Source organism: Phalacrocorax carbo, chromosome 14 (genome assembly GCF_963921805.1).
Source record: "Phalacrocorax carbo chromosome 14, bPhaCar2.1, whole genome shotgun sequence".
In the NCBI taxonomy this organism is placed as follows: domain Eukaryota; kingdom Metazoa; phylum Chordata; class Aves; order Suliformes; family Phalacrocoracidae; genus Phalacrocorax; species Phalacrocorax carbo.
This window is the reverse complement of record NC_087526.1, coordinates 7,312,880-7,319,008: the sequence shown is the minus strand read 5'-3', so window position 1 is coordinate 7,319,008 and position 6,129 is coordinate 7,312,880. Positions and strand designations below refer to the sequence as shown.

The 6,129-nt window shown below is 41.2% G+C and overlaps 1 long non-coding RNA gene across 1 annotated transcript; it reads left to right on the top strand.

Moving 5' to 3' along the window:
• The first annotated feature begins 4,446 nt into the window (after positions 1–4,446).
• Positions 4,447–4,969, top strand: LOC135315658 (uncharacterized). Its single transcript, XR_010375144.1, has 2 exons — positions 4,447–4,525; positions 4,637–4,969. It is a non-coding gene; the product is annotated as an uncharacterized LOC135315658 (long non-coding RNA).
• The last annotated feature ends 1,160 nt before the right edge of the window (positions 4,970–6,129 follow it).

Genomic DNA, 6,129 nt, shown 5'->3' with positions numbered 1-6,129 from the left:
TTTGCTATCAGCATACTTGATAATTGCAGAAGGGTTTCGCAGAACTCTGCAGAGGAGATTTGAGCTACTTTGAATGCTACTGTTCCTCAACGAAAATACACGCATGTACCGTGGCTGTCACTTGTACTTTCCTTTCTCCTTGTGTGGTAGTGAAGCTGAAGAAAGAGTTGGAAGTTGTCCTGTAGCCCTCAGGACAGCATTGCAGGCGTGGGTCACCGGGATGAGAAAAGAACTTTCTAAATAGAAGTAAAGCTCTGAATGGTTTCTTTTACAGCAGTTGGCTGCATTTCCCAACTCTAACTTTAGTAATTTGGCTTGATATCGTGTTTTTAACTGACCTTTTGAAGCAATACCACATTTTACAAACATGTTACTGTCTAATAAAAGCACCTGCTGTTTGATTCAGTTGTTATGTCAGGGCACTTACAACTGGTGATTCCAGAGCCAAAACAAATACAACTCCATCTCGACCCTGAAGAGACAAGTTAGTTGCATGACTTCTCCTTCTTTCTTTAGATCGGGGTGGAGGGAAGTACATTGGCTGTGATTATACCTATAGACCTCAGGTAAATACTTTCTTAAAAAAAAAAAGAAAACAAAAAACTCAAACAACCCAACCTAAAACCAACAAAAATCCCTGACAAATTGAGAGCCTTCAGCTGAAACCGGTTTGGCTGTATAGTTTAGAAAAGTTATAATGTGTCTCAACCTGCTGTCTGGCTTTGTGGTAGCAGAAAAGATTCGTAACAGCTTCAGCATGCAGAGATTTCTTGCAGATACTGCAGCGCTGTGGCTGAGGTGTACAGGGCTGTCTGAGTTGAAGTGGGGAGAAAATTTAACAGTGGGTAAAATAATCACTTTCATTATGACCAAGTTCAGTGTTAACTGAAATGCAGACTGCCGGTAGTTCTGATTTTCAATCAACTGTCATTTCAGTGTAAAGAGACTTCTCACTTTTTTGTTTCACAGTGTTCAAACTACACTGTGTGTGTGGGGAAAGTATTCTGCCAGTGTCTGTTGTATAACAACTTCATGTCGTAGGCCTTACTCTTTATTTGATCCAAGTAACAGTCCTAAAAGAACTTGCTTGTGTGCTTTTGGAATTTGTGCTTAAATTCACTCCTTAAATGAGTTGCTTTTGACTGACGTTTTTAGAATTTGTGTGTGTATTTGGCAGTATCCCTGCTGCCTTCCACTTCTAAGCCCAATGTAGCTGGTAGCACCAAATCCCGCTTACAGAGTTAAGTGAAGTTATTGCTCTGGTTTGGTTGCCGGTTGGTGACGGCAGCACGTTGTACTGCGCTGAAGCTGTGGACGTTATGTTATTGGAGGGAAAAAAAAGTATTCATTTGCAGGTAGTCACACCAAAAGTAGCACCGAATACTTCATCTTTATGGAGATCATATTTGTTGCTGTGAAGGATGGTTTTAAGTGACTTGAGCTTGTAGAGGAAGTGATCAAATTAAATTATGCTGAGATGCAAGGACAGAAACAGGCAGACAAAAATATGTTCTCATTCAAGATTACTGCTCTGCCAAAACAGCATGCTCGTAAATTAAGGTCAGACTTTGGTTTTTACCTTACTCTTTCTTGGGAGATGGAAAGAGGGGATGTAAAATTTAAAATCCTGGGGTTTTTTCTTCCACCCTTTAAAGGACTGTTGATATTAAAAGATGTGTTTCTTCACAAAATACTTGATTTTTGTTTGGAGAACGTACTCAGTGAGATCTCAGTGGGAAAAAGAGTAGTATGTATTTTTTAGCATTGGACTGACCACAATGCACTAGAGAGCACGGACAAATTGTGACAGAACATCTTTGCTTTTCTTCTTTAATAATGAGTGATTTTATTTGGGAGGGAAGGCGGAAATTCCACCTAATACCCACCTAAATGTGGGTATTAATGAACTCACAGGCAAAGATACCACAGAACTATCAAAAGCAAAGTAGCTGTTGTAATGTTGCTGCCCTTTTCTTGTGCACCTGTTGAGAAAAGTAGTTCAGGGGAACAAGGGAAGCTTAGTTAAAGTAGCAGATAAATTCAAAAATGAAGCACAAATAATATCTAAGTGGGGGGGAAGTGTGTTTTGATCTAATGCTTTTCCTGGTCTCTTGGTTACTTTGAATTCTTTATGTTGAACAATCTGTTTCACTTGGAAAAAGCTCTGGCTTTTTCTGACAACAGTGCGTAGCATCTGCTCATTTTAGGAGAAAGCTGTTCGCTATTTGGGGGAAAGTGCGGGTTTTTAATTGGAATTTGTGATACTGCCCAATAGTGTGAGTGTAGCTGTGGCTTTTTCTGCGATAACTGCCTCAGCCATAGCCTGCCTTGCCCACAATTCCTTTGAGAAAGGACAGCTTTTGTTCAGCCTATTTTTAGAAATAAGGGAGTTGAGTCAGTGTTGAAATGACTTAGCTGGGGTGTGACTTGGCAGAGGGAGGTTCTGGATTTCACGAGAAATGTGGCTCCGTCCGATGGACTGTTTCACAGCTGACATCGTTCTCACAGTACTACTTCCAGTTCACATGTATCGGCACTTTGGCCTAATGTTAGAGTGGGATTGTCTTGTGTATGAATGGTACTGATTTCACAGCTTTCCTGTCTTCAGAAAACATCTGTACGAAAAAATCCATTAGAATTGACTTGCATATTGCATACGCAGTGATGCATTGCATATGCAATGTGATGACAGTCTAATATTTTTCATTTCCTAGGAAGAGTATAAGCAGGGCAGGGCTTTAGGAATTACGAGGGCAGCTTTTGTTCCCTAGTATGATGCTGGATTAATTTCCTTATTTTATGTAGGATCATAATTTCAGGGCACCTTTGTAATCCCTTGGGAAATCCTACATAAAAAGAGTGCTGACTTGACTTCTGTACCATCTTTCTGCTTCCTGTAATGTCCCCGATCTCCCTTTTGTTCCCGTTCCCGAGGCGATTTACTGACAGCACAAGGGAGACCTTGGAGATGTGCTTTCTTCAACATGCAGGACTTCATAGAACTGGCATCTACACTGTCTTTTACTGAATCTCCTTTAATTTGGAGGGCGTAGGAGGTTTTATGCCATCTGTCTGTTTTTAAGTTATTCAAGAAATTATTTTTACCTGGGATGTTACCATGGCAACAGACAGTTGGTAAAGTCTTCACCAAATGCATTTCTAATGTTGTCCAACTGCTGCTAAATCAGTAGGATCTGGTGTTTTGCTGTGGTTTCAATAATGAAGACAGTGTGAAAGAGGTGTAAATACTTGTTTTGCCAAATCGGTGTTCTCCAGGTATTTTTAGATTATTAATGCAGCGCACTGGGCAGCCATGCATATCGCAGGCAACCTTCTTGATTTCCCACCACCACTCCATGGGGTGAGAATAGGAAGAAAATAAATGTTATCAGTAAATGGTACATCAATCTATATATTATTAGGGAGCTTTTTCACCATTTGTGTCTTCTGTGTAGTCCCTCCACTAAAGCATTGCTACACTGCTATGTTCCCATTTACAGCATTATTGTAAACTGCCGCACAGTTTTGATTTCTTGCTCTGCTCTTGTGGATCTACAGATTGTAACTTCAGCAAGTCGATTATCGATAACATCTGGCTCTCTAAGAGCGCTCTGCATCTCCCTGAAAGTTAGCGGTCTGTAAACCCTCTTCAGAAGTTAGAAACCGCTTACGTAGGAAGTGCTCTTGCTGCTGTTGGCTCTCCTGTAGCAGCGCATTTTGGTTAGCCAAAAACACTCATGGCAGAGAAACTGAATGTACTGAGACAGTATTTAGCCTGCTTCTGATGAAACGGTGCGGGGGGTGGGTGCCATTAGGCTAACAAAGAAGCAAAGCAGATCAATGTCTGCACCTGGCTAGAGATTCACTTCCTAATTAAAGATTGTGCATGTGCTGTGTAGTGGGCCCACATCTGAAGTTAGGCTTGCTGGCAGGGCGGCTTCCTTTTCACCCTCTTTGGGGTGAAACTTCTGGATGATCAGCACATTCAGGAAAAAGTGTGAATTTTGGAAGGTGTGGGGTTTTATGGAGACTATTTGGTTTTCTTACCCCATTGGTGTGTATGGAAAAACTTTGCTAATATAAATCTGTTTCTTATAGATCTGTAAAATATTGCCAGTACAATTATGTGAGTGCAGATAGTCTGATTTTCAGGGGAAAGAGCTCATTGGAGGTCTGTAACAAACCGGTGCTTTTGTAACCTCAGAAACTGTCAGAAGTTGTTTTGGGCCACTTTTTAAAAAGCTGATTGTCAGGAGCCCTCAGAAACAGTTCCATGGAAAGGCACAGTATTTTGATGTTTTGGCATGTAATAACCTTATTTCATAAATGCGTCAGCAGCATTTATTACTGTCTGGAATGAAAAATTAGAAATGCATTAAATGCAACTATCTGGTAAACTTTCTAGACCTCTGTTCTGATGTTTTTACTCATGCAAATCCTTTCTAGTGCTCTGGAATACACGAAAGCTGTGATCCTTCCCATTTCTGCTGCTCCGCTTTGAGATACGACAAAGCCTGGAAGGCAGGTGCGGGTTAGGGCAGGTAACAAAACCGTGCCATTGCACAGACCTTTTGAACTGTTCTGCTTTAAGATTGCATGATTTAGTCCATAATGGAAATATTTTGTACTTTCCCAGGGTGCTCCAAGATAGAGCAGTGACTAGGGGCAACAGCCTGAAGAGGCAGTCGGCGGTGGCTGAGGATGGAGGCCGCTTGCTGTCGGGGAGATGTTACAAAGGAAGCAGTTACCAGTAAGGACTCCCTTTCTGGGACAGTATTAGATTCTGAGCCACCAAAGCAGGTTTTCTGGTTTAAGCCACTGGCAAGTTGTGGGGATTTTTTTTTCATATTTTGCCCTTTTCAGTCCCAATGCAAGTGGCTGCATAACTTTGTTGAGATCTCCCTTTAAATCAAAATGCTAAATTGTAGTAGTCCATTAAACTGAACTGTGTGCAGCAGCTGGACAGTCACACGCTTAATCACACCAAATTCAGTGCTTTTTCGTTACACCTTGTTTTATAAGTAGTGCCTGCTTAACTAAGCTAGCTTGTTTCAAAATGTTAAGTCTTTGGAGCCAGGGTGTTGTAGTGATTTATGCTTTTTTCATTAATACTAGATCAGCCAATAGAAATTTGGAATAAACCATTAAGGAGGTGTATCAGCATGTTGCATCACCCCAGTAGGTGTGCAGCATTTTAAAAGTGAAGGCAAGGGAGACTGCTTTGTGTCCCCTAGTTTTACATATTTCACCTCTGTAAAATGGAAATTAAACATGAAAACTGTAATAATTCCTTGTTTGCTCTGACAAGGAACAAGAGTTCCTAGTTTTAACCTGTTAGTCTGGTAAGGGTATCTTTCATTGTCTCTTGGCTGTACACTTGGTTCACCTGACTTGACAGTTCATTCGTGACCGTCGCGTTAGAAGCATGGTGGGTGTTTTTTGTCCAAAAGCTCTGTCTTTCTAAAAATGCCGTTTCAGAACTGGGGGCTGGTGGGCAGTAAGTCGGGAGAAGAAACAAAAAGCAATTTTTACCAGCTGGGAGTAAAGACAGCTCCAAAAGATTTCCTGATGCTGAGCAAAGAGCAGCACTAACGAGCTCCTATGGGAAATGTAATTTGCCGACAGTGAGTAAAATACTAGATGGGGAAGAAGAGTGATTTTATGAGGCAGGTATCATCTCAGCTTTTTCCTTAACTTAGTGACCTTGCTGAGGATGGGAAAACACTGCATGTTGCTAATTCAGTCATTTCAAAGCATGTGATAGTGGAAGATAAATCCTAGAAGGAAAGTATTCATAGAAGACTGGCAGAGAGGGTGATCTTTAGACAGATTTTTTAAATTATTAATCCGTTAGGGTAATAATAATAATAAATACAACCAAGGATGTGAGCCTGCAGATCACAAATTGCACAGAGGTTCCTCCTGTTAAATTTCAAAAGCCTCCTGGTGAAATGAGCGTGGGTTGTGAGGGTTAACTATCCTCAGTAACATACACAAAACTATCATCTGCTCTGGTGAATATGACCTGAGACATCCCGCAGCCCGTTGCCATCTGAGCACCTCCTCCTGACAGACCGATGCTCAAGAAGGTAAGTGGCCCACAGAGGTAGTGAGGAGGGTAAGTAAACA